Source organism: Protopterus annectens, chromosome 5.part1, assembly GCF_019279795.1.
Source record: "Protopterus annectens isolate FY-2018-M chromosome 5.part1, PAN1.0, whole genome shotgun sequence".
In the NCBI taxonomy this organism is placed as follows: domain Eukaryota; kingdom Metazoa; phylum Chordata; order Ceratodontiformes; family Protopteridae; genus Protopterus; species Protopterus annectens.
This window is the reverse complement of record NC_056736.1, coordinates 303,645,907-303,668,256: the sequence shown is the minus strand read 5'-3', so window position 1 is coordinate 303,668,256 and position 22,350 is coordinate 303,645,907.

Here is a 22,350-nt window from a genome sequence, read left to right as displayed (position 1 = left end):
AGAAAAACAATGCATTTGCAGGAGGGCAAGCTTCCCTGCATACCCTCACCTGCTGCTAATTATATATACCAACTCCTAGATCGCACTAAAGTGGGGGTTTCAATGATTTTTTTCAATTCAATATTTTGACATAAACCCCCTAATTATTATGCATCTTTGCTCCTATTTTCAACATCTGCAGGTTGCAAGTTAACTTTTTCTGTGTGGTAAAATAAAAACAAATACTAACTAGTAAAAGTTTGCATATTTCAATTTTCTAATATCCTTTTTATTTATTTCACATCATTAAATAGTTGGCCATCCCATGAAGAAGCACGCTGGGGTTGTTGAAGCACAGAAGTCATATGAAATAAGTTGCTGTGTAAGAATTCAAAGTGTTTTAACATGTGATAACAGTTAAGCACTACAGTGTGAAGATAATTTTACTGGGATGAGCTTGAATACAAATTTTTTCATTGCTTATTTGTTTCTCTACAAATATTTGTGTAAGAGCAGTACAGAAATTTGTAGTAAAATGGGTATTTGTAGTAAAATGGGTATAAAATAGCTAATTGCTTTATGGAAACCATCAAATATCTTGCAGTATTCCTCATTTCCCAGAATGGGATTGTAATTTATATGCTTTTGGCTTAGACAAGAAATGTATTATTTTGATAAAATTTTGGAATACTTATTAAACTTCTTATAAATTTACGTATAAATATAGTTCTAGCTATATCAAGTATAATATATTGACAGTATTAATTTACTTTAATATATTAGCAAAATTCTAATTGATGTAAATTTCCCTGATCTGCTGTAACATCAGAAGACATTTGATAATATATTACTTTTCAAATGAATAACAGTACAGCATTTTGGTCTAAGTTATGCATTTATGTAGCCAGCCAACTAACAGTTAGGCATTGGTATACCTTGGCATTGTGTGCTTTATAGAATTCTGAAGAAATCTGCAGCATGCATGTAGCCAAACTCAATGGCAGAGTTTTAAATTTGAAAAATTAAAGTTAAAATAGCTGAGTGTTCTTATGTTCCCAGAACGGCATCATATTCTATGAAGTACATCTTACTATGACTCATTATGGTTATAAATTTGTTGGCTAAGTAGAAAAATTGCTCACAAAGCCTGATTATGTATTTAAAGCTTTACTGCGTAGTCATGCGACATCTGCCAATGGATATTTTTAGGATTTCATTGTCACATAATAAGGCTATACAGTTCTTTCTTATTCATAGCAAAATTGTGCATTCGTAATTGCCAGTAAATCTGTCATCCTAAAAGTGATAAACACTGATGCAGTGATGAAGTTATATTTTCAGAATAAAATACTAGATAATAAAAGCTAAACATAATATCATTAATGAGGTGTTTACATATTTATTAAGACCTATTTTTACATTTTAACTTTTTAGAAACAAATTTACACAGTTTAGTATGGGTCTGCTGTCAACGCTTATCTTGTGTTCTCTTTCTCTTCTTGTACTCCTGATCCCACACTTCTAAAACTGGTATACACTAACTACTTCCTCTAGTGTGATTCCTTCTTTTATGGTTCCTTCTTTGACAGCTGCTACTTGTCATATTCACCTAGACATGTTATCTATGATGAATCTGTAATCATTATATGTCAGATATTGTTTGTACTCACAAAAGGTCTGTTCTAATCTCTTTATATGTTTTTCTCTCACTGGAGCTTTTTACATGGACCAGTGAGATGCTCTCATTAACCAAATGCACATAAATAAATAAATAAATAAATACATACATACATACATACATACATACATACATACATAAATATGTTTGCACTGACAAATAGTTCAGCTGCTTACACAAATCGGAGGACTTAAAGAACTATCATTTGGTAGACTTCTCAAATCAACAGTATATCAGCTGCACTTCCATTAATAATGTTTAATTTCTTAAAAGTGTTTAAACCTAGATTCAGGATAGAGCTTCTTCTCCAAAGTGTTAAAGAACTTCTCATTGTATAAGGCTTAGGCGGGAGCCTAGGTATTTTTAACAAATCTAACACTAGCGTTAACAAATGTTTGTTAGAGGAAGATTTCAACTCATTCCATAGGTCACGTTTTACTCATAATACAGTGTTTTTACTTCATTTTAATTCAGCTCCATACATGATGTATATATTAAGTCTTTTGATGTTTCCAACGTGTACCTGATTTCTCATTCTATTTACTTTGTAAGTCTTTCAGGAAATTTACTCACTATTCCCTCTTAATAGTCATCAAAACAAGAGTCACGACATAAAGGATTTTTTTGTTTTGCTCTTATTTCATTTGTATTTGTTAACTAGGGTAGAGCACTGATCAACATGGAATGTTTCCAAACTCAGCCTGCGAGCAGAGTCTGGTTAAGTTATGTGCTCAGAGTCACACAGTTAGACAATGGAAGCTGAGAGAATTGAACCCTGTACCACTGGACCACAGGAACCAGCTTCTTAACAATTCCTTAATCCTCTGCACCACGTGCCAGAAAGCAGAGAGAGCTGAAGTCATTTACAGCCTTAACAAGGTAAGCCAATTATGCAACAAGTTCCAAAAAAACAAAGGACTAATAAAATTCTGTTTAGGAGTTTGAAACTAGACACACCAGGTATAGGCTTCTTGGAATGGTTAAATGGTCAGCTTTAAGTGGGAGAGCTAATTAATGGATTATTAGCTTCACACTACAGATAGAGAACATCTGTAAGAAATACCAGGAGAAATGCCTAAAAATGTGCTTCTGAACAGAGCTGGCTCATAGCCAAATGGGACCCTCGGTAGGGAAATGGACCAGGCCCCCCCAGCCATTCTGGTGTCCAATTACTTGTCTCTCTCACCCCCAGTTACCATAAACACTCCTCAAAACTGTCAATGTGCATCTTATTTTCTTCTTTACTTTTGAAATTAAGGCAGAGATATGGATTTAATTTGAAATTTTTAACTTAAATATCCTTTGTTGACCAAGTTATCACATTAGGCTACTAGAGTCTTTTCAGGGGAGATCATTGGTGGTATTTATACTGCTAGGAGAAATTTGACCAGGCCATTGGAGAAACTCCCCCTACTGTTTTTGAAAGCTCAGGTAGATGTAAATGATTTCACAACACCTACCATTATTGCAAACAGGGCATCAACTTAACATTTCAGGAGTTCAGCAACCCCCCCCCCCCCCACTTAAAGTGCATCACAGTATCAGCGATCCATCTACATCGTGAGGGAGTAGAACCTATAGCCTTCTACACTAAAGGCTTTCAACTTCTATAGCACAAACACTGACAGCCATTTACTAAACAAAACAACTGCACATTGAAAAAAGACTTAGTATGAAAAGTTATCTTCCCTTGAAGGTCAGATTCCTTGAAAATGCATCCCTGATGACTAAGTGAACAGTCTGGTAGATGGTGTGGAGGACTAAGGGCTCATGTCTCCTGTAACCAAGGAACAGGCAAAAAAAAAAAATAAATAAAAAATATCTACAGCTTCCCTCCTTCTATCACTTACTCATATACGCCTCTAGTTTTTACCAAGCTAAATTATTCCTTGTCAAATAAATGTGAACAAAGTTGCAAAATTTGTAACAAAAAACAACCAATGCCTTACTGTTAAACACTGTCACTCACACTCACATATTCACAATTATTGATAAATACAAACTAATCCATTCATCAAAAAATATCCGGCCAGCTCAAGACAATATCATTCTGCCTTACTCACCAGAAAAAATATTATAATGAAAATTTGTATGTTGTTTAGTCTTTCGGCTTTTCCCGGTTAGACAAATCAGATGATTCATTATGCTCTGTAGATAAAAAAATGGGACTCCTTCGCAGCCCATGTGAAACAATTTAACAATATAAAATATTCTGCACTATAAATGAGAGAAGTATCTGAGTACCTTCCCCTTGCCTTATCCACCCCTAGGCAAACAATGTATGTGCACCTTTATGACCTGATGCATGATATTCTCAGGACCTTATTTCATCTTTCTCACATCCTCCTCCAACATACCCTGCATGGCTTCCTTATGTCTCTTGATGTCCATCTCCGAACCTGTGGTACTCCCATCACTAAAGCTGTATTTATGACATCTTACAGGTCCTTTATTTCTTACACTCTTGTTATTACATATTCATACCATGCCATCATTGTGCACCTTTCTCACTTACATGCCTTTTGCATGCTACAAAGTCACTGCCTCAATCCTCAGCTCTCCCTAAACATGTCCCTTCTATATGTTATATCAAGTTTTCCAATATTAGACTGGTGGGTATTAAATCTACTTTTCAAGATGTCTTGTCTAACAAAGAAAAGTAATTTTGTGCTAAATCATTCTGTAGAAACTGTGAGACCAGCCCTATGCATCCTTTGTGGACACACACACACACACACACACACACACACACACACACACACACACACACACACACACACACACACACACACACGCGCGCGCGCACACCCTACCTGGACTTGTCTCCTGGTCTAGCATTCCAAGTCCTTCATTTCATTTGAGAAATAAAATGCCAGCCAGTTTCATGTTCGCAAGAAATCAATGATAGCAAGGTAGCAGTTCTCCACATTTTATGTTTGTTAAAGGCAGAAGATTTTAAAATCCCATGTGAAGGCAGCAGCAGCAGTTCCAATTTAAGACAGGTAGTGCCAATGTATTCTGCTCTTTGCACTGCATGCATCATACCAAAGACACATGCACAGATGCAGAGTGTGTCCATAAAGAAGAAATGTAATTTTTTTTAACTGTTTAATTAAAAATTAAATCTTATGGCAGCCCCTCAGCCAGTACTCCCCAACCAGTGGGCCCTAAGCAACTGTCTAGGTCATGTAGTGCTAGATCCAGCTCTGCTTCATAGGCTGAATAAAAGAAATGTATTCTATTAACGTCTCAGTCCTGACATTCTTAATTCTTAATGTACCTTTAAAGGCTATGAGCGGGCTGGCATATACAAGGTACAGGTTAGGATTATAATGTCTGGTTATTGGCTAGGTTTGTCTGCAGACTGACAGCCTAGTATTTACCTATGAACCTAAAGCATGTGTGATTAAACATTGTGTATCTTGGGGTAATCTTAAGGGACAAAAAGTGCACTCAGGCAAAGTCTTACTTCACATTTGTGTGGTTGCTTCCATCTGGCTATTTTGGGTATGATAAATTAGAAAATACTGCTAACATTAGTGATGCAGGGATCCTGATAGCACTAAGAAGATGATTATATGATGACATGCAGACGCATGTTTTATTCATTTCTGGCTGCAGTTTCTCTGAAATGCTGCATGTTTAGTTGGTGGCACACTGGTGCAATGAATAGCAGCACCACCTCACACCAACAGCTTCTTCATTTACTTTTTATCAGTGCTGCCTTGTGGTTGAAGTTTGCATGTCCTGCCTGTATTTTTGTGGGGATTTTTTTGGGTACAGGTTTCTCCCGCATCCTTAAGACATGCCATACATGGATTGGTGAAACAAAATTTTCCATACATGTGGATCTGGTGTGTATGATACAGAAGAAAGGCCTAGCAATTTACTTCCATTTCTTATGAACTCTACGTATGGCATTGGCTGTTCATGGGGTTGCTATACAAGCCACATAGGACTTAACAGCATGACAGTATTTGGTCGCACAATATATAAAAATAGGGAATTCATATTTTGTTATACAGGCAACAGAGAAAATGTGAAATGCATTGCATTTATGAGATATGGTAAAAGAAAAGTCATATTAAATGATTGCTGGAAAAATTGTTACATTTGTCAAAGACAAGAGCATGTTTGTAATCTGTAGTGTAAGAGCTAAACATTGTTGTAAATATCATAGGATTAAACAAAATCCATGGTGACCCAATTTTAAAGCCACCAGCAGTAAACTAATAAAATCCAAATTTATTACAGCACAGGATGAGTTAAGTGCTTTCATCCTTCATTAGTTCTTAAATATTTTTATGCACTTTATAAATAAAAGTGGGGTTGTCTTCCAGCTGTTGATATAGTTCCTCATCTACTTTTAATATAGTCCGGTTTCGATAATTTATCTAAAAGGGAATATTCCTCCCAGGTCAAGTTGTCCATCCTTGCAGCTCTTTCTCTATAAAGGGGATATAGGTCTCTTTCACAGATCTTCTCAAAAGTATGTAAGTGTTATGCAAGGGTGGGTTGTAAGTACTTTGTTTCTTAAAACCAGATGTCACATTAACATTGTCTTTGTTCAAAAAGGACAAATTCAACTTTCTTGTAAAAAGCTTGAGGTCTAAAATAACATTGCTAATATTGCTATAATTCCTAGGCACAAACTTAAACCTTTTTCAAACAGACTAAAATATGTGATGCAATGTCCAAATCAGTATAATTGAAAATATAAAAACCTCTGTGTTCATAAACCTCGCCATCATATTTGATTACAATCAAATCAGAGTAATTACTCTCTACCTGTTCTAAGGGATTTTGGATGTTACACCTCTCTCCCTGAAGTTCGTCCGCCTTCCTTGCCTCCTGCCATAGGTCTGGGGAAGGGGATAATACTGTGGGGGGGTTGGTAACCATCCCTCCCTCTCTGGTTTCTCAACTGCTCTGACCATCTGATCTGAGGGGACTTGGACCCCTGACGTACTTCTAAAGGGACTTCTTCCAAGTGTTCATCATTGTATACTAGGTTGAGTTAATCTATTATCTCACCCCCAGCACTGACATCTTGAGTAGATGTTTTACTGCTCAGGGGGTAGGCTTTTCCTTCCTTATATTCATTATGGTCTCTAACCAATTTTTTGTCTTTTTCATTTTAATCTTGGTGATATAATCGTCAACACATTTAAAAATTCTGTCAAAACTGCTCTGGTACTCACTAAACAACAAATCACTAGTAATGGCCTCTTCTAATACAGTAGCTTCCCTCATTAAATTTTCAATACGTTTAATGTTATTGATTTTTTTTGGTTTTATTATTGATTTACCTTTTGAAAATATTAGTGTATATTTAAACTCACTTTCAAGAGTTTTTATATATTAACACTATTTACTGTGATAGGCTACTGATTGGACAACTCATTTCAGTTGAGCTATTTTTTAAATTAGTTGTTTATTGATTGTATTATTAAAGCTGGAATGCAACTCCAGAACTGCAGTTCTGATGAAGTCCTAGTGAAGGACAAAAGCGTTTAACTCTTATCTTGTGCTTTAATAAATTTGGATTTTATTATTTTACTGCTGGTGGCTTTGTGCTTCAGTCAACGTGGATTTTGTTATTTTTTACTAGTTAAGATTGGATCCAACATTGGGCACACCTGTTTTTGGATCATAGGATTATATTTATTGCATGCTTAACATAACCAAGTTGTATATCTATCATATTCATAGATGCAGTTCCTTACGTCTAGTTTACAAAACTCCATTCAAAAGCAAATCAGATACTAACTGAATATATTAGATGAGCATGCATATATCAATGATGGCCACTAATGATCAAAACAGATAATGCAATGAATGCTAAAAGCAGTAAATTAAACAAAAACAAACAAACAAACAAACAAAAAAAAACCCAACACATTGTCATTTCCCAAGTCCCTGCTTACACTTATCAAGGGTATCAGAACTTGTCATAGATTTAGGATGCATGGCTACACTTAAAAAAGGCCATTGTGGTCATTAGCCTAGTAAACATCTATGAACATATGAACCTGGGAACCTATATAACTAACATGCATGCAGAGACTAACACCTAGTGACCAAAAATTGTACATCAAATGAAGCACCCAGTGCAGAATCTCAGAACATTTAAAATAATGCAAGTTGTCAAAATAAAATCATGAACACAATATAAACCCCAGTCAAGAAATTCAGAATTAAATATCAGAAATACTCAAAATGATTCTGAATACCTGGTCACCATAAATATAGAAATTAATATTATTCAATTATGTCTAATTTGCTGTAATTATTTAAACTGCAGATGGTTTTGTTTCATTTTTGAAGATTGTAAAATTGTTGTTTTTAAAGTATTTCATAATAATTTGGAGCTTTTCTTCTCAGGCCTTCACTGAAAATGGGCTTCCACCCAGTGGGACTTTCCTAGTAAACAAATATCAATAAATAAATAAATAAAAAAAGATTTGTTCAAACCTGGAGGGAATAATGCCTCCAGGTTAGGTGTCCATGGGTTAATTTCTATTTAATGACTCATCTGAATATTGCATGTTAAGGCCCTGTTATTCATTTGTCAATCCTCACATAACCAAATGTGCAGAGGAGTGTCCCTTGTTATGCTTATATAGTGCATTGCTTTCCCTCTAAGACAGAATTTCATTTAAGTGGTCACTGATCATAAACCTAAAGGGGTAGGATATGGGCACTGACCAATATAAAGTGATGCACAGGCACATTGAGAAAAATATAATGCCCATCTAGTATCATATGTAATTAGCTGGCATACTGTATACATTTTACATATATATATATATATATATATATATATATATATATATATATATATATATATGTGTATATGTATACATATATATATATATATATCTATATATATATATATATATATATATATATATATATATATATATATATATATATAAACCATATTGGGAAAACATTTTCACTGACTACATATCCTGATACTACAAAGAACACATGAATTATTCCACATTAGTGTAGCTGAAGTGTTTTGTACAATAGGAATATGAATCCCCCACTTTTTTATTAGCCCAAAAACTGGGCTAAATTTTTATCTCTTGTGTTTGTGAATTTGTACTCACTAGGTTGAAATGAATTTAGAAATGGCCTAGAAATTCTGTATAACTTCCTTGATTCTAAACCTATTGCTGCCATATGGAGTAATACATCTTAGCTCAACCTTTGATCACCCATCTGGGTTTCACAGTATTGTACCAACTCTTCTTCCAGAAAAGTTTCCATGTGTCTTGGGGCCATATCATTCTGCTTAGAGTCATATGCCTTGAGTAGGAATCTATGTTTCAAATCCTTTAACAAAAGTGAATAATCATAGCCAAATGAACAAATCCATTCAAGATACATGAATTCAGATTTAGGAATATTTATTAGCATGCACTGCATTTGACTACTATTCACACCTAACAATGAATTATTTGAGAAGAGTTTACTGTAAAGAGAAGGATACACAATGGTGTCTAGTAATTTAGTCACATTAACAACCAAAAGCTCAATAATTCATTTTTTTCAGTCTCGTGTATAAACCGAATATCAGTACAGTTTAAATAAGATCTCAATCAATTCTCCCCATGCCCCTTTCCAAATTAGCCAACAATCATGAAAAAGGCAGTGCTGCATTACTATTTTATCCAGAAACTTAATAATAAATATTTTAATAAATGTACAAAGACTCAAAATATTCCATAAAAAGATCTGCATATATGGAGCAAAGAATGCCCCCTTTGCAGTGCGTTGCAGCTGTAAATAGCATTCTCCATCATAACAGGAAATACTCTTTGACAGTACAGTTTCACAAGCTACAAAAGGAACTCATTTATTTCATGAGTGCATATAGGTCAGTTCTTTCCAACCCATATTTAACCACACCCAGACAAGTCCAGTAAGATATATTAATATACAGAAGTGCAGCTGGCTTGACTGGTGCCCTGTGCTGGTAACATGAACCAGTATTACACCCCCTCAGCTCTTCCATTGAAAAAAAAAAAAATAAATGGCAAACCAGCAAGATAACTCCTCCATCCTGCCCCACACATTCTGGTCCCTTTTCTGTGCCCTGCTCCTGACCCTTCTTCAACACATTTTATTAAAAAAAATTATTTCTTCTTTTAAACTGTAGTAAACTACTTGCTTACAAATGTATCAAACAACTGCTACAGTTTATACTTTGTATGAATAGAGCACCACAGCACACAGGTTTTAGTTTAAAAAAAGTTTTTTTTTTTTTTTTTTTTTTACTTTTAAACTATAGGAGACTGCTTGTTTACAATGTAGACTATATGCAGAGAGCTACAGTACTCAGGTCTGACCACAAATGATGAGAGATTAGAATCATCTGACCATGTTCCCTCACACTTTGTGCCCAGGGCAGTTGTCCCTCTTGCCTAGCACAAGCTATGCTGCTGTTAATATATATGCATGTGCATCCAGAGTACATAAAAGACTGTCAGTAAAGCTGCAGAAATTGTATGGTTCACTAAAGCATTGTCTATGTTCAAAATGAGCTAAAAACAAGTATCCAAAATGTCTCATAATTGTTCAATTTTTTCATAGGTAGTTCATAGGTTCATGGGTTGGTACTAGGCTATCGGCCCTAGGGGCTATACAAGCCTAGCCATAACAATTCCCTGGCTATTTCATCCCACAGTATTTACTTCCCTGGACCCCTGTCTAGCAGGGTGATTGACATTAGACCCAAAGATTGTTAAGAAGCCTAACTCACTTTCCCCAGAACAATGTCTGGCTCAGAGTCACACAGCAGGCAAATGGAAGCCGAGGAAATCAAACCCTGGACTATAGGAGGCAGCTCATTAACAACTCATAACCTTAATAATTTGTTCCAAGTACCAGACTGTTAATGAACCTGTTCCTGCTACTATTGGTTGTATATGGGGTTTGGAAATAGATTTGTATACTTTTTGAGGAAAATATAATAATGTTGTAGTTTGCAAGTAGTAGCAAGTTTCCTGCACAAAGTGTCAGATTTCATATGTAATTCCCACATCTACTCAGAACTGAAGCAACTCTAATTCCTGACAGAAATTCTCTACTACGGTTATGGGGTGGGGTGGGGGGTGGTGGTGTTCAGATAGTAAAAATCAGACAACTGGCACTGCGTTTCCTCCTCATAAATAGTAGGATCCCAAACAACTCCTTTTTCTGCTGGTGTAATCACTAGATGCTTATTTTGTAAATCATGTAGGCCATCTTTAATGGTTGTGATAAATTATGTCCTACATTCTTAAACAAATTATGAGATTTGAAGTATAATTCTTTAAATATAGCTACATCAAACTCGTTCATCCCCAACTGATAGAGAACCTGAAAAGTAGAACCATGAAACATAACATCAAAGAGCTCACCATGATTAGAATCTCTGTCTTTACACAAGAATTTCAGATGCGTTCTTACAGAATGCCTTTACATCGTCCACTATTTGAAATTCAAAAGTAAAATATGTAGGAACAAAACTCAAGCTTTTATTTAATAAATCATATTGCTCTGAGGTCATATCACAAGTAGAAATATATAAAACCAAATCAGTAAGTGAACATCCAGCATCTGTTGAAGGGTAGGTATCACATGTGTTTAACTTAGTGACCGTTTCTTATGACTTTCTTATTGACAACATTTCTAGATTTCAATATGACATACTTATCTATTTATTATTTATTTTGACATTTGTTGACCGGGAATATCTGACTGAGCAAGAGCCCATTTTCAGCAGAGGTTCCACACAGAAATTACCAGTGATGATACAAACAATAAACAAGATTATACAAAGCTTTAAAAATAGAGATACATAAAAATTGAGAAATAATAGTACATGCAGACAGCAATGTATATAACTAAGGTACATTATCGATCAGTCAGAAGGCAATAGGGTATATTTATACAGACAATCAAAGGAAGTTATAAAGAAAGAATAAAACAGGTAAGTAAGTGGTGTAGATAAGTTCTTAGACAGAAAAAAAGAGAGTAAGGGTGAGGGAACTAAAAAAATAATAGTAACAAGAGACTAGAATTAGGTTGGGTTTAGGTAGGACTCACTTCAATACAATAAATCCAGAGAAGGGCTTCAGTTAGCCAAACAACCAATCAGGTTAATCACTACATATGGTAATAATACCAAATGGTTCAGGCAAATTGTTGAAAAACATTGGGGAACCTTACAGTCTAACTCTTTCCTTAGGGACATTCTCCCTGAAACTTGTTCATTCTCTTACCGAAGAGGACGGAATATACAGTCCAATTTTGCACATTACAAATGCCGCCTTCCTGGTATACAACACCAAACGACATTATTTGGAGACACACTGGTTGGCTGTTATCCATGTGGACACTGCAGTTTATGTCAACACATTCGCAAAACAAAAGAATTCACCAGCAAAAATACACCAAAAATTTTTAACATCAAAATCTTTGGTAACTGCAGTTCAGACTGGGTGACATATTTGGCACAATGTTCTTGCTCTGCTTTTTACATAGGCCAGACTTCTAGGCCAATGAGGATTAGAATTAGTGAACACTTAAGTGCCATTCGAAATAGGCGTATAACCAATGCATTATATAAACACACCAAACAACATACTACAGCTTCATTTCAGTTCATCATTATCGACAGAATACAATCACACAGGAATTTTAAAATGGGTTGGCACAATAGATTAAATAATATGGAAGAAAGATGGATCACCACACTTGGGGCCCTCTTTAAACCCGGACTTAATGAATACCATGTACATGAAGGATAAAGGGTATATAATGTAATATTCACAGTGGAGTAATATTGATTTAAATGTGATATGTCATTTCAGTTATAGTATGATTACCTTCATTTACAATTTTTAGTATCCTATCACTATTCCTTAAATTTCTTGCATCTTTTCATGCATCACATTGGACATATAATCTGTCATTTAGCAGATGTACCCTAAAAAACGTTAATAATATGATAAATATTTTACAGATTTTCATTGATAAAATATAATTCACATTTTTTACATCTGGTTTAATATTGTTGTTATAAATGAATTTCATCACATAAATGAATATAAATCATAGGTTGATTATAATATTAACATTGAAGTTAGATTTTGTTGTATTCAACAGGTTTATTTTGGTGAATTTATTTGTAAAATATGGAGTCACTGTGTTTAGCTAAACTGTCAGTAATACAGAATGAATGTGGAACATACCACTTTAAGAAGGCAGTATAAATTGTTAGCTGAATGCATTATGGGCTGTAATTAAATTATTTGGATAAGACACATTGAAAAAGGCATTGTTGGCCGAAACCGGTATGTGCATTTTACATTAGGTTGTTGTTACAATCTAATTAAATATATTTTAAACTGCTGTCTTTGAGTGCTGGTCCCTTCTGTTTGTTTCATGGTTGTGGTTCGGACCGAGCACCAACAGTCTTACGTGCGTGCTTTGTATGCTGGGTTTAGGCAGGAACAGATCCAAGAGTTCTGTAAATGTTCTTTTAGAGATTTTTTTGAATTCATGAGTGTTAGAGATGGTTCGGATGAACAGGGGTAGTTTATTCCAAGTAAGGGCAATTGAGTAACTATATAAATGTTGACCAATTGTTCTTTTAGGTTTTTAAATTTCCAAGTGTAGTTGATCAGAACTTCTGAGAGTCCAAATTAGAGTATAATGTCAGATGAGGGAGGAGTTGCTGGGGCAGGTGGTAGATTTGTTGTGATGAGATTGGATGAAAATCAGTTGAGAAAGTAAGAGCTGGTGTGAAAATTCTATCCAGTTTATAGCTTTAAGGTAGAGGCAGTGGTGGGGGAGTTGTAGGGCTGGTTTGCAGCACACATAGCTACTTTGTTGTAAGTGAATTCTAGCTTGGCTTTTAGAGAGGATTGTATGTTAGTTAAGATTTGTGAGCCATACAAAAGACATGGATGAAGAAAAGGATAGGCTAGGGAGAGTCTTGAATTTGTGGAAAGGCATTTTTTATTTCTATAGAGCAAACCAAGTTTTTGGTGTGTCTTTTTATGCAATAATGGATGTGTAGATCAAACTTGAGTTGATCATTAATAATTATACCTAGGAGTTTGGTATGTGATTCAACATTAATGACATTATTGTTAAGAATGAGATAGACAATGTAGGTTTATAATGAGTAAGGAATTTTGGGAGGAGTAAGAGAAGTTTAGTTTTTTGGGGGATTGAGAATGAGTTAATTTTCAGTAAGCGAACTTTTAACAGAGTTGAAAGAATTTTGAGTTAAGCAGTGGAGGTTCTAGATATTATCAGAAATGGATATGATTGTGGAATCATCAGAATATAGTATAAGAGACAAATTAGAACAGAATGTGTGGAGGCAGTTAGTAAAAATGTCAAAAAGTGAAGGACCCAGAATGGAGCCTTGGGGAACACCTGTCTTAATGGGGAGAAAATGAGATTTAGAAGAGAGCCATTTTATGGACTGCTGTCTATCCGTGAAATAGCTAGAGAAACAGGAAATAGTAGGATTAGACAGACTAACAGTAGACAATTTTGAAAGAAGCTTGAGGTGAGAGACTGTGTGAAAAGCTTTGGAGAGATCTAAGAATAGACATGAAACAGGTTTATTATTATCTCTGGCTTGAGAGATAGTTTGTATGAAGGAAATAAGAGCTGTACCTGTGCTGTGATTAGGATGTCAGCCATGATGGGTGGTAGTGAGTACATTTTCTTGAAGAAGATAGTCCATGAGCTGCTTGAGTACACCACATTTTCAAGTATTTTAGAAATGGGGGCAGAATGGTTATAGGCTGGCAGTTTGAGAGTTCAGCAGAGTGACCTCCTTTATGGATTGGAATAGTGTAAAACTGTTTCCTGATTGTGGGCACAGTAGATTTATGTATATATCGAGTGATAAGAATGGAGATAGGGTATGCAATAGAGTTAGCAGTAAGCTTAAGAGGAAGATTATCTGCAGAGGGACAGCATGGCTTTATTTTTTTAAGTAGAGTTTTTATAAAACTAGTGGGAACAGGTTTAAGTGAGAAGGTGATTTTCTGTCTAGAGGGAGGGTGGTGATCAGAAAGGTTAGAAGAGTTACAGTTCTTAGTTAGTTTACTGACTGAGACAATGAAGTAGGCGTTTAATACAGTGGCAGTTTCAAGGGAGTGTTGTTAGGGCAAGGGTTAGGTGTAGAGGGGTTACCAGGATGGAAGATCTTATTTATTGTTCCAGAATTTCTTAGGGTTGCTGTGATTGTCTAAGTTAATGTGTTTTTTAGTGCGACATCAAAGTTCTGTATAGATTTGAAGATGAAAGAGGGATTTTGAAGTTAGCCAGTTTTATTCCAGACATTATCCCTCAAGAACATAAGTGAGCGAGTAGATTGTGTCAACTAGGATGATTTAACTCAAATTTTTTCTAAGGGGAGCAAGGGAGTTGATATAAAGAAAATATGGTTAAATTTATTTACAGCATCATCTAGGGGTAAGTAATTAAGGAAGGAAGGACCAGTCAATGGAGAAGAGTATGTTATTAAATTCATCATGATTAAAATTTGAAAGACTGTAGCAGTCTTTGAATTTATGAGGCTTAACTTGTTGAAGAGAGTATTTTGAATGCAAGTTGGACAGTGGTCACTTATGGAATCAGAAATGGTTTTAGGGTGGTGGTATAGGTCTGGATTGGGTGCAAGAATCCAGTCAAGGATAGAGTTAGAGTTGGATGGCTTGCAAACGTGGGCAGGAGTAGAGATAAGATTTGTAAAACCATGAATATTAATACAAGATTTAGGGGCATTAGAGGTTAAGGTTTGTCAATCAATGTTGACATCACCTAGTATAATGGTTTAATTAGAAATGTTATGTGTGAGCAATGAAATAATATGTTCCAAAATGGAGATATTATTACATGGGGGAATGTATGTAGTAGCACTTGTTGTTTTTTGTGATTATTAGGTTTCCAGTTAACTATTACAGCATTTTAGAATGGTCTTATTGCTGATTTTTATTGTAAACTGTATATTGACTTTCTGTTGATTTATTTTGTACAACTTCATTTGAATGTAATGTGAATTTTGTTGACAACCATATTTGGAGCTTTTCTCCCCGGGCCTCCATTGAAAATGGGCTCATTTTAGCCCCAGTAGACTTTCCTGGTAAACAAACTGCAAATAAATACATAAATAAATATTAGGAGTTCTGCAGGGTGAAAGTAGGGAAGATTAATGGCCAAAGGGGTCAAGTTGAGATGATTAGAGTAAATTATGGCAGCTTCACTACCTTTGTGGACAATGTTGTAACCAGGGGGAAGAAGTTATCTGAGATGTGGGGGTTGAGCCATGTTTCTTTTAGAGTTATTATGTTAGGCGAGTAGCGGGCCATCCAAGCATGGAATGCTGTGACTTTATTAAGAATGTTATGTATGTTTGGGAAGAATAGGGTTAGACACTTGGTGACTGAATTAGCATGATAGGAGGAGATTTTGTGAACACGGTTTTAGTAGACTGATAGGAGAGGGGGCCTGGGTTAGGGTGTATATCTCCAGAATGGACTAGTAGGAATCTTGTACTAGTAGTAACATTTAGGTTTAGTGTTTAGAAGGAATGCTGTAGTTCATTAACTGTGGCAAGGCACTGAAAAATTCTCTCCTGAGAAATATTTTTGCAGTTGCAGTGCAAAACTACTTTTCTAGTAGGCTTTTCGTTGCTTTAGTTCATGATGTAGGGCCATAAGATGGACATGTTGAAAATCTAGGGAATTCCACTGAAAAACACAGAACTTATGCTCTTACATTTCATTTGAAAAATGCAGTACAGCAACGCTAGGAATGTCTGATGTTCTTATTTTCAGTTTACAAAACACCACTAGTTAACTGGACAAAATCACCCATGTAACTGCAACCATTTCTCAGGATAAAGCTCTGATGAACAGCTGAAGATCCTACCTGAATGGAAAGGTCAGCTTTTACTATTTTTTCATGAGAAGGGGTCCTTCAAAGTCTGTTTTTAAATACTGAATAAAATATTGAATCCCATTGAAAGGTATAAGCCTGCTCTTAATTTATCTCCAGTACCTTGTTAATTTTATAATTTTCAGCATTTTAACTCAGTCCCTACTGATTGCCCATCAGTTTACAAAGTAGGGTATGTTGCTGCTGCTACTCCTTACACTGCATGTGAAAGTGAATTCCTGCACATGGCTCGGGCAATCCAAGTCTCAGCAGCAATTAAATATGCACAAAACCTCTCTTCTAACATGTAAATGAGCTTTATATGTTGCACAAAAAAAACTGCCTGCTATGTTACTATATTTCCATGTTGTGTAATGTACAGTACTAGTTCTGACACAAAATGTCACTTACAAGGTTTATAGCTATATAGTCTAACTACCCTTTCAGACCATTAGCCTAACCAATTTTTCCCAGAGGTGAGAGTCAAACCTTGTGCCTTATGTATGTGAGGTAAACACCTTAACCATTATGTCAGCCTGCAAGATTGTGGAATATAAGGCACAAGGTTTGATTCTCACCTTTGAGGGAAATTGGTTAGGCTTAAAATAGCCTGCAAGGGCAGCTAGCATAGATAACTGTTAAGTTGATTCAGGTAAAGGCAAGGTTTCAAAGTAAGATGCTAACAAATCCACGAAAAAGGTATAAAAATGGATATTGTTCACTCTGTCAGATCTTCAGTTGTTTGTCAGAGTGAACTGCTCAGGAAATTCTTAAGCACTCCAATTGCTGATTGTTGCAGACGTCAAAAGGAGAAAGTGCATTTCAAGTAAGGTGAGTCTGGGTTTGTGATTTTTGTGCTGAAACTTTCGATATAGAGATGGATTGTGAGTAAAAAAGTGCCTATGATTCTTTGTTCATTTTCACAGGGCAAAACACTATTCCTTATTAATTTTCATAACATACTATTAACATAAATGCACGAGAATAATAAATAATGTATAATAATATAATCTGATGAAATCTTATTTCATTTTGGGATGAAAATGGTTGCTGTTTTGGGGGTGAACAGAGTTTATATGATCCTTATTTGAGTACCTGTTTCATTTTGTTTAATTTAATTCATGAATCAGCAGTTAATCATATTCCTGTTTTATTTATTTACATGCTGGCATGCCACACCCACTCACTAATTAAAGCAACATGTTTTTCTAGGGCATGCGCTTGAGCAAAGACAAAAATTGCAGCCTGAAGTTGTCAACACAAAGCTCACCATTTTCATTTTTAGCAAATGAGAAAATTGTAGACCCCCTTGAAAATAACACTAATACACTGCAGGAGAGGTATCCTTATTGTTTTCATAGTCCCTTGTATGATAGCCAGTGGTCACCACTTAGCTGTCTGCAGGATACTGAGCACAGTAACAGGGCTTGGAGTCAGTCTTTGTAGAACATATTGTTTAGGCCTTGTATCCTTCTAATAAGTTATCTCTGTGGGCATTCCATTTGTTGCATGAGTCTGGACAGATACATGCCAAAGAGGGCATGATGATCGGCCTAATAGGTTCATAGATTCATAAGTAAGTACTAGGCTATCGGCCCAAGGGCCTAAGTAAGCCTAGCCAAGAAGGTGTCTTGGCTTACGCCACCCAAGAAAGTTAATTTCCTGTACCCCTGTCGAGCAGAACCACAGAAGTGATCCCCGGGGTGTATTTCCTATTTTCCATCCACTCATCAAGATTTTTCTTGAAGAGTGCTAATGAGGAACTTTGCTTGACATAGATGGGTAGCTTGTTCCAGAGTATAGGAAGTCATTGGGACAGGAATCTATCCCTCCAGCATGTCCTGTTTATTGTGGTGACAAAGTTTAGGTCCCTAGAGCGTGTAGCTCGGAGGGATTGGGATTTCTTTAGGCGTAGCATGTCCAACAGCTTTGGGTTTAACATAGCTTTATATGTTAGGCAGATATCTCCTTGGAGTAGGCGATATGCTACAGAGTAAAGCTGGAGTTTTTTGAGACAGTCAGTATAGGGCATCTGTTTGAGGCCAATAATCCTCTTTGTGACGTACTTCTGTGGCCTTTACAGCTGCTGCAGATGTCTTGTGAGGTACATTCCAAAAGGGGTGTTGTACTCTATAATGGGTCTAATGAGTGCCGAGTACAGGGGAACAATGATCTCTTTTATTCTGGATGAGAATCGTTTTGTGATGAGGTGTGCCACATAGAAGGATTTCCTGACTACTGTGGCGATGTGATTATCAAAGGAGAGACTACTGTCCACCTGTGTCCCAAGGTCTCATCACACATTCGGCATTAAGTAGACTGTTGTTTATGTGGTAGTTCATGGGTACAGAGTTTTTACCAAAGGGGATGATAATGCACTTTTTGGCATTGAGCTTGAGGCCATGCCTCTGACACCAGACATTTGTCTCAGTGAGGCCCTTCTGTAGCATATCCACATCATTTGGGGACTCGACTATGGCTCCTAGTTTGCAGTCATCTGTGAACTTCCTTAGCCAGACGCCTTATGTGTTAGCCTGTACTTCAGAGAAGTAGATACCAAACATGAGAGGTCCCAGGACTGAACCCTGTGGTACTCCACTTGTCACTGGTTTGAAATCAGATTTGGAGTCTGCAACTTTTACAGTGTGGGTTCTGTCAGTGAGCCAGTTGGCAACCCATCTTGTGACATAGGGATCTATACCTAGTTTAGTGAGTTTAGTTATAATTCTAGAATGGGGGATGGTGTTGAAAGCCCTGGCGAGGTCAAGATAGGCTGTGTGAACCACCTTACCCTCGTCTACGGCTTTGGTGACTGTCTCAAAGAAGTCGATCAGGTTCAGAAGGCATGATCTGCCTTTCACAAACCCAAACTGGGTCAGGTCCAGAGTTTGGAGGTTACCAATGTCTTTGTTTATGAGTACAATGATGATACGTTCCATGGCCTTGCAGACCAGGCTCGTCATGCTAATAGGGTGATAGTTTCCCGGATTAGTGGTGGCTCCCCCTTTGTGGAGTGGGATAACTGTTGCTGTGCACTATTCAGTGGGCACAAAGCCTGACCTGAGACTATGATTGAACATGGTGTTTAGGTGGGGAGCCAGTTCATTCTGAAGTTCATGTAAAATGCAGCCTGGGATGTTGTCCGGTCCCATGGATGCTGTGTTTTTGGTTTTAGAGAGTGCAGCTCTTACCTGCATAGATGTGATTACAGGGACTCTGCATTCTTCCTGTACAGATATGGGCCCTTTAGGGGGTGAGTGGGGGTAAAGGTAGCACTGAACCTATCTGCCAGGATGTTGGCAATATCACTTGGTTCTGTAATTTTCATGCCATTGTGCTGTAACTCAGAGCAGATCTGGGTGTTGCCATTGAGATTCTTGATATAGCTATAGAATGCTTTGTGGTTGCCCTTAGAATCAGTGGCAATTTTGTTTTCATAGCTAGCTTTGGAGGATCTTATAAGGGATCTCAGCTTCTTACTGAGGCTGACCAGGGAGCTCCTCCACTCATGGGATTTTACTCTCTTTTGCAACAGTTTCTTCCTTCTGTTGTAGAGTTTGTTTATGGCAGGGGACCACCAGATTGACTTCCTTTTATTGGAGTATAGCGTCTTGGTTCTGTTTGGGATAGCACGATCCGTGCACTCGTGTAAGTGCTTATAGAGTGCATTTGTGTAGCATTCAGCAGTTGTAACTGTATTGTCCATCTGCATGGGTGTCATGAAGTTTGCCACTTTTGTCTTAAGAAGCATGAGGTTGGCTTTGGACAAATTTTTTACCATAGTTTCCTTAATGGTGGGTGGGGGCCTGATGCAGATATCTAGGGTGATTAGCTTATGGTCATATCTGACAAATGAGGAGTTGACTTCAGGTGTGGAACACCAGTCACTCATGTTGGTAATGACTAGGTCTAGGATATTGTTGCCCCTGGTGGGGATGTGGATAAGTTGATCCAGAGCATTGGAATGTAATAATTCCAGAAAGCATTGAGCGAAGGAGTTGGCACATGAGTAGTTTTCCCAGTTAATGGTGGGATAGTTGAAATAGACCATTATTAGGGTGTTTGGTTGAACCTTAATATTTTCCAGTATATCAAGAAAAGAGGAGTGGGTAAAGGGACAATGACATTTGTAGAGCTAGACACAATCCTTTTGTTTCTAATCTGTTCAATATAGAAGAATTTCCTTACAACAATAGACACATGTTGCTCAAATGTTTCATCACTGTCCACATAAGTCCCCAAATCCTGAACAACTGGGTCAACTGTTAGGGGAGTATTGTCAATGTGGTAGTTCCCTGGGGTAGATGATTTCCCAAAGGATACAGTAATACATTAGTTACAGGCATTAACTTGGCTTGGATCCACCCATAAGCACCACAGTGTCAAAGTGCAGCCATAAAATAAGTAGCTCAGACTGAACTAAAAAAAGTCTACCAGCTTACTTTTTCTGTCCAGAAATATTGGCAATTGGATTGAATCTGAGGGGAAACATCTGTCACATTTAGATTACGTTATACGTATTTAATTTGATTTTCTTTAAACGGATCCTAGCTGTTTCAGAAATGTATGCCAGGGTTTGTTGTGAGACTCACATGCTACATTTTAAAACATTATAGCCACATAGCTAGAAAGAGTGTACACACAGACTTTGTCATAATTATTAATCTAATTGAATTAATTGCACTATTTTGATGTGTTCAGGAAACATCAAGTCTGGTCTCCTATGAGTGTTTTGTGAGTTTATAAACATTTTCAAATGAAATACCAGCAGTCCAATAAGAACATTTATCTTTTGGATGAGGAGAACTGTGTCATAAACTCATCTGTAAAATAATTTTGAGCAGTCTTTATGTTACAGGTCAGTCATCATTTGATGCTTTACCTGCACTGATTGCTAAAAGGGAATACTTTTTAAGAGGTGACGAGTTTGATTAGTGTTTCAGGCACTTATGGCACAGGTGAGGGAGATGAGCATGTCCATCCTGAGGATGGACAGTGGTTCCCACCAAGTTTGTGGTACTGCTGCAATGACAGGGCCTCAGCTGAAGAGAAGAGATTCATCATGATGTGGGGAAGCAGTGCAATGACCATGTGGAAGTGACCATCAAAGGTGGTGTGGTGGCAGTGTCCCTTAGTTCATGTGAGGGAGCATGTATGCAGAATGAGACATAGGCGGCCCTTGCAGTGATGCAAAAACTAATGCGAACACCAGGATCAGAGTTAGGCCATAAAGTGAAAAACAATAACAATGGTATCATTGCTGAAGCTGATGAGAACAAAATGGACCCTCATATATGCATGTCTGATGACCTCCTCTGACAGATTGATGTAAGACTGAGTGTTTGGCAGGCAGAGGAGCAAAAATGAGTGCAAAAATATAATGCATTGGCTCCAGCTAGTAAAGAAGGTGGCAGCCAAGGTGGACTCATTTTGATCCTGCATCTACCCACACTATAGAGTACCTGGATTCCAGTAGCTTCCATTTGCATAGTCCCATTTTCTTTGTTATGTGTCACTAAGAGCTTTTCAAGATTTGGGAATCTGATTACACGGACAATATTTTGCATCCTGAAGCATCAGCTTAGCCACTTTGCAGGGGAAATTGCTTATAATTGCATATGAATGAAATATTCAAGACCTAAAGAAAGTTTTCATCGTCAAGGTATGAATGTAGAACATTTAATATAAAGATCATAACAGATCTTTATAGCCATACTAAAAATATAATTATT